We start from the raw sequence: 7,861 nt of genomic DNA, 5'->3' as shown, positions 1-7,861 counted from the left end.
TGCTCAATCTCTTTTATTGGAGGAATTTCCAAGGTCTTGTGCCTTATGTTTAGAGTTGTTAAATACTGATGAACAAATTTGTGAATTCTGTGATCAATCTTATCACATAAAATGTATGGGAAAAGAAAATAAAATATGTCTAGGATGTGAAGCAACACATAGTCAAAATTCTGAAAATTTGCATTTGAATATTGAAACTTCAGTAAAGAAGGTTAATTCACCTCGTCCAACTTTAGTCTGTGTAGACAAAAACATTACTGATAAATCTAAAGAAAATCAAGATAAGGATAATGAAAATAGTGTGTTGAAACAGAAAGAATTGCGTCAATTAGAACTAAAATTAAAGAAAAAAGAAGAAAGTCTGAAATTAAAAGAGTTGTCAGTGAATGAAAAACTTAAAGAGAAAACCAAGCTTCTTGATTATCTTCACCAAATTGAAGCCCGAAATTTAGAGTTAGAACAAACCATAAAAACAATGAACAGGAAAATCATTATATTGGAAGAAAATCAAAATAACTCTTCCCTGCGTAATGAAAAATCAGAATCTGGAAATTTAAATAGTCATAGGGATAATAGTGAAGATTTACTGGTACAAGTAAGGAATAAAGTCACAAAATTTATTGTGGACAAGATTGAAAATGAATTGGATAAATTATCTGACAATATTACTGAAAGCAATGATAAATTAAAGGATACACAAAATCATGTTTATCAACAAAATGTGAAAGATAACTCAGAAAATCAATATTCTCAACATAATTGGGATTACCAAAATTATTATCATCAATATCCATATTATTATGATCATCACAACTCATATTATATAAATAATTATGGAACTGTAAATGAGAGTCATAGTGATTCAGAAAGTAGATGTGATTATGAAAATCAATGGTTTCAAGATACGTCTCTGGACAATACTCAAACTGTTACTCATTCGAATCTTATTGATGTATTAGCGTCAGACAACCAAGTAAGGACAAATTGTGATTCACAAAGTAATCAACCTAGGGACTATTTGGGACAAAATTTATATTTCCAAAGTAATAACATTGCCAAAACTTTACATGGAAATAATTTTTTATGGAAAACAAGCCTCAGTGTCCAACCGACATAATGGAACAATTAAATCATGAAAGTAGAGAGGATGATAAAAAGAAAGAACTTAATATTTTAACTTTTAATTGTAAAAATATACAAACATGCGGTATGTTTTTTGATGAACTTTTTAAATCAACAGATATATTTTTAATTCAAGAACATTGGCTGTTTAATTTTCAACTGAATTTACTTAATGAACTTCATCAAAATATTTGTGGAATTGGAAAAGCGGTCGATGATAAAGATCCAATAAATCCAACCAATTTACCTCGTGGTTATGGGGGAACAGGAATTTTATGGAGAAAAGACCTTGACAATTTTATTAATCCGTTAGATATTGGAAACGATAGAATTTGCTGTGTTGAACTTTTAGGATCTTCAAAGCTACTCCTAGTATCTGTTTATTTACCATGTAAAGGAACACCATCTGACTCATTAGAATTTTATAACTGTATAGACCAACTACATGAAATCGTCCAAAGTTATAGCGACTCTCACTCTATTATAATTGGTGGCGATTTTAACGAAAATATTTTAAGTAAAATAGATACGAGAAGAAACAAATATTTAGTAGACTTTTTGAATGAAAATAGTTTATATACTGAAGAAAATGGTATTACTTTTGTAAATTGTAGTGGTAATGGAACTTCAACTATTGACTTTTTACTTTTTAAACAAGATTTTAAAGAGAATGTGATCAGTATGGAAACAATGGACAATGTAGCTACTAACGTGTCTGATCATTTTCCTGTTAAAGCAAAATTGAAATATATCATCAATGCTAAAGAAAAACTGAAATGTTCAAATTCAAATATTCTACCCTCTGGAAAAACTCCATGGAAAAAAATAGATAAAGACGCATATAAAACTTTAGTTGAAAATGGATTAGATAATTTTTCATCATCTTTAGAAAATAAATATGAAGTGGATATTGCTTTTCAAAATATGAACAGTTTACTCTTCAATTCAGCAAAAAGTTGTTGTCCAACTCCTCGAAAAAGATATAGAAAACCAAAATTAAAAGTAATGAATGAAGATATTTCTGACGCAATTGCAATGAAAAAAAAGGCTTTTTATCAATGGAAGATTAATGGGCGGTCGGAAGATCCAAGGAATGAACTTTATATTCAGAAAAAAGAGACAACTTATAATTTACGTAAACACTGTCGCAAGGCAGTTGCGATGAATAGAATCGATGAAAGAGAAAAAATAATGGAAGCAAATATCAAAAACAAAAATTCATTTTATAGACTTATTAAAAAACAGAGGGGAAGATTAAGTAATCATATAGACGAACTATCTGTAGGAGACACAGTGTATAGTACAGAAAACAACATTTTAAGTGGATGGAAACATCATTTTGAAAATTTAACAAAAAATTCTATTCATGAACATTTTGATAACAAATATCAACAAAAGATCGAACAAGAATATATTGATATAATTGACATTTGTAGAGCTATGTTTCAGCACCAAAGTATTACTGAAAATGAAATAGTAGAAGCTTTGAAGTTATTAAATTTAAATAAATCACCAGATATATTTGGAGTTTCAACTGAAAACTTATTATATGGAGGACAATCTCTTATTTATCACCTTAAAGAACTCTTGGATAGTACTTTTAGACTTTGTTATATACCAGACGAACAGAAATTAGGGATAGTAATTCCGCTCTTTAAGAATAAAGGAAGTTGTAAAGACAGTAAAAATTATCGTGGAATAACAATTACTCCAACATTATCCAAACTCATTGAGGCTGTTTTAAAGATCAGAATTAATCCTGACATTATAAAATATCAAAATCCATTACAACGTGGCTTTACTAAAAGAACAGCACCATTAAACTGCTCTTTTATTATAGAAGAATATCACAAGGAATGTATCGAGTTAAATGATCAAATAATAATAACTATGCTTGATGCAAAATCTGCATTCGATGCTGTTAAACATGCTGGGCTTATCAGAAGATTATATCAAATGAAAATTCCGGAACAATCAATTTTAATTATTGATAATCTATATAAAAATGCTGTTTCTTGTGTTAAATGGAATAATCAAATATCGGACACTTTTAGAATAGAACAAGGCGTAAGACAAGGAGGGACTCTTAGTGCAGACTTGTACAAAATCTATATAAATACACTTTTAGACATTTTAGCTGATTCAGGATATGGAGGCAAAATTGGATCTATTTCTTGTTGTGCTCCTACTTGCGCAGATGATTTAGCCATTCTTAGTAACTGTCCGTATGAAACGCAAATTTTAATTGATATGGCCTTTGATTTTAGTAAACGTGAGGCATACTTACTACAACCAGCAAAAAGTTGTGTTATACAGTCTAAATCACGTCACCATGAGAAAGTAAATGAAAATTTTTGGAATTTAGGCAATTCTGTTCTTCCAACTTCTAATAAAGCAACACATATAGGAATATGTCGTACAGACGATGATTCATGTAAAGCAACAATAGATGAGAATTTAAAGAAAGCAAGAAGGACACTATATAGTTTAATGGGGGTTGGACTTTATGGCGAAAATGGACTAAATCCACAAACTTCAATGTCAATAATGAATACTTATATTATACCGATAATGTTTTATGGATTGGAAATAGTAATCCCTAGAGGAAGATGTTTAGAAACTTTAAATATCCAATTTAAGAAGTTCTTGAAACAATTGTTATCTTTACCAAAAACAGTAGCAGATCCTGCTATATATATGATTTCTGGGATGTTACCTGTAGAAGCTCAAATAGATGTAAAAATTTTAACTTTTTATGGAAATATTACTAGACAAGGAAAAAATTCTATTGAATGGCAACTAGCGGAAAGGCAATTAAATGTTAAATCTATTAATAGTAATAGTTGGTTTAGTTTACTGAGGAAAATATTTTTGAAATATGAACTTAATGATCCTGCACAATACTTAGTTAATCCAATTAGTAAATACCAATGGAAAAGGGAAATAACTTCCAAAGTTCAAAAATTCTGGATTGAGAAGATACTGAATCAAGCAAAACTTTATACCAGTTTAAGATACTTATCGTTGATATATAAACCAGGACAATGTCATCCTATTGCAAATACAAATACTATGAATTCAAGGGAAATTATTAGAATTCCTACAAAATTGAAAATAGCTACTGGGAGTTACATTCTGCAAACAGTTAGAGCCAAGTTTAAAAGTAATACAGAACTGTCTATATGCAAACTGTGTAATGAAACAGAAGAAACTTTACCACATTTCTTATTAACGTGTAAAAGTTTAGAAGATATCAGAAAACCAATTTTGGAAGATTTAATTAATTCCTGTAGTGAAGAACTAGCTGCTTTTAATATGAAAGGTGAACATTTTGACATTTTACAACTGATCATAGATCCCTTTAATTACATGACAATGTTAAGAAATGAAAAAGTTTTTAAAGTGATACAGAACATTATAGATCCAAAATGTAGGCGATTATGTTACAATCTCCATTGTGAAAGATATAGACTGTTGCAATTAGATGATATAAAGAAAAAGAAAAGAAAGTAACATTTTATGAATCCTAAGTGTCAATTGGTTGTCTACTCTTAAACAGTGATATCTTTAGATAAATATTTTTAGATTTTAAAATATTTAATGATTTGATGATATTGACATTAAGTCCAATTTTATCGTCAAGAATATGATGAACAATGTAAATAGTGTATAGTGATATTGGTGGAAGATATTTTTATTCATGATGTGAAAAACCAATACTCGGAAGAGGTGTGCCTACATTGGCAGAATATATATTACAGATTACAGATTACAGGTAACAGTACATTGTCTAGTATAACATAGTTCTGTTTTTACTTACTGGCCACACTGAACCCTGTATCCCAGTCACATTGTAGGACTGGTAACAGTACATTGTCTAGTATAACATAGTTCTGTTTTTACTTACTTGCCACACTGAACCCTGTATCCCAGTCACATTGTAGAACTGGTAACAGTACATTGTCTAGTATAACATAGTTCTGTTTTTACTTACTGGCCACACTGAACCCTGTATCCCAGTCACATTGTAGAACTGGCAACAGTACATTATCTAGTATAACATAGTTCTGTTTTTACTTACTGGCCACACTGAACCCTGTATCCCAGTCACATTGTAGAACTGGTAACAGTACATTGTCAAGTATAACATAGTTCTGTTTTTACTTACTGGCCACACTGAACCCTGTATCCCAGTCACATTGTAGGACTGGTAACAGTACATTATCTAGTATAACATAGTTCTGTTTTTACTTACTGGCCACACTGAACCCTGTATCCCAGTCACATTGTAGAACTGGTAACAGTACATTGTCTAGTATAATATAGTTCTGTTTTTACTTACTGGCCACACTGAACCCTGTATCCCAGTCACATTGTAGGACTGGTAACAGTACATTGTCTAGTATAACATAGTTCTGTTTTTACTTACTGGCCACACTGAACCCTGTATCCCAGTCACATTGTAGGACTGGTAACAGTACATTGTCTAGTATAACATAGTTCTGTTTTTACTTACTGGCCACACTGAACCCTGTATCCCAGTCACATTGTAGGACTGGTAACAGTACATTGTCTAGTATAACATAGTTCTGTTTTTACTTACTGGCCACACTGAACCCTGTATCCCAGTCACATTGTAGGACTGGTAACAGTACATTGTCTAGTATAACATAGTTCTGTTTTTACTTACTGGCCACACTGAACCCTGTATCCCAGTCACATTGTAGGACTGGTAACAGTACATTATCTAGTATAACATAGTTCTGTTTTTACTTACTGGCCACACTGAACCCTGTATCCCAGTCACATTGTAGGACTGGTAACAGTACATTATCTAGTATAACATAGTTCTGTTTTTACTTACTGGCCACACTGAACCCTGTATCCCAGTCACATTGTAGGACTGGTAACAGTACATTGTCTAGTATAACATAGTTCTGTTTTTACTTACTGGCCACACTGAACCCTGTATCCCAGTCACATTGTAGAACTGGTAACAGTACATTGTCTAGTATAACATAGTTCTGTTTTTACTTACTCGCCACACTGAACCCTGTATCCCAGTCATATTGTAGAACTGGTAACAGTACATTGTCTAGTACAACATAGTTCTGTTTTTACTTACTGGCCACACTGAACCCTGTATCCCAGTCATATTGTAGAACTGGTAACAGTACATTGTCTAGTACAACATAGTTCTGTTTTTACTTACTCGCCACACTGAACCCTGTATCCCAGTCACATTGTAGAACTGGTAACAGTACATTGTCTAGTACAACATAGTTCTGTTTTTACTTACTGGCCACACTGAACCCTGTATCCCAGTCATATTGTAGAACTGGTAACAGTACATTGGCTAGTATAACATAGTTCTGTTTTTACTTACTGGCCACACTGAACCCTGTATCCCAGTCACATTGTAGGACTGGTAACAGTACATTGTCTAGTATAACATAGTTCTGTTTTTACTTACTGGCCACACTGAACCCTGTATCTCAGTCACATTGTAGAACTGGTAATAGTACATTGTCTAGTATAACATAGTTCTGTTTTTACTTACTGGCCACACTGAACCCTGTATCCCAGTCACATTGTAGAACTGGTAACAGTACATTGTCTAGTATAATATAGTTCTGTTTTTACTTACTGGCCACACTGAACCCTGTATCCCAGTCACATTGTAGGACTGGTAACAGTACATTATCTAGTATAACATAGTTCTGTTTTTACTTACTGGCCACACTGAACCCTGTATCCCAGTCACATTGTAGGACTGGTAACAGTACATTATCTAGTATAACATAGTTCTGTTTTTACTTACTGGCCACACTGAACCCTGTATCCCAGTCACATTGTAGGACTGGTAACAGTACATTATCTAGTATAACATAGTTCTGTTTTTACTTACTCGCCACACTGAACCCTGTATCCCAGTCACATTGTAGAACTGGTAACAGTACATTATCTAGTATAACATAGTTCTGTTTTTACTTACTCGCCACACTGAACCCTGTATCCCAGTCACATTGTAGAACTGGTAACAGTACATTGTCTAGTATAATATAGTTCTGTTTTTACTTACTGGCCACACTGAACCCTGTATCCCAGTCACATTGTAGAACTGGTAACAGTACATTATCTAGTATAACATAGTTCTGTTTTTACTTACTCGCCACACTGAACCCTGTATCCCAGTCACATTGTAGGACTGGTAACAGTACATTATCTAGTATAACTTAGTTCTGTTTTTACTTACTCGCCACACTGAACCCTGTATCCCAGTCACATTGTAGAACTGGTAACAGTACATTGTCTAGTATAATATAGTTCTGTTTTTACTTACTCGCCACACTGAACCCAGTGTCCCAGTCACATTGTAGAACTGGTAACAGTACATTGTCTAGTATAACATAGTTCTGTTTTTACTTACTGGCCACACTGAACCCTGTATCCCAGTCACATTGTAGGACTGGTAACAGTACATTGTCTAGTACAACATAGTTCTGTTTTTACTTACTGGCCACACTGAACCCTGTATCCCAGTCACATTGTAGGACTGGTAACAGTACATTGTCTAGTATAATATAGTTCTGTTTTTACTTACTGGCCACACTGAACCCTGTATCCCAGTCATATTGTAGAACTGGTAACAGTACATTGTCTCGTATAACATAGTTCTGTTTTTACTTACTGGCCACACTGAACCCTGTATCCCAGTCACATTGTAGGACTGGTAACA

This window comes from Mytilus trossulus, chromosome 9, assembly GCF_036588685.1.
Source record: "Mytilus trossulus isolate FHL-02 chromosome 9, PNRI_Mtr1.1.1.hap1, whole genome shotgun sequence".
Classification (NCBI taxonomy): Eukaryota; Metazoa; Mollusca; class Bivalvia; order Mytilida; family Mytilidae; genus Mytilus; species Mytilus trossulus.
This window is presented reverse-complemented; position numbering follows the sequence as displayed.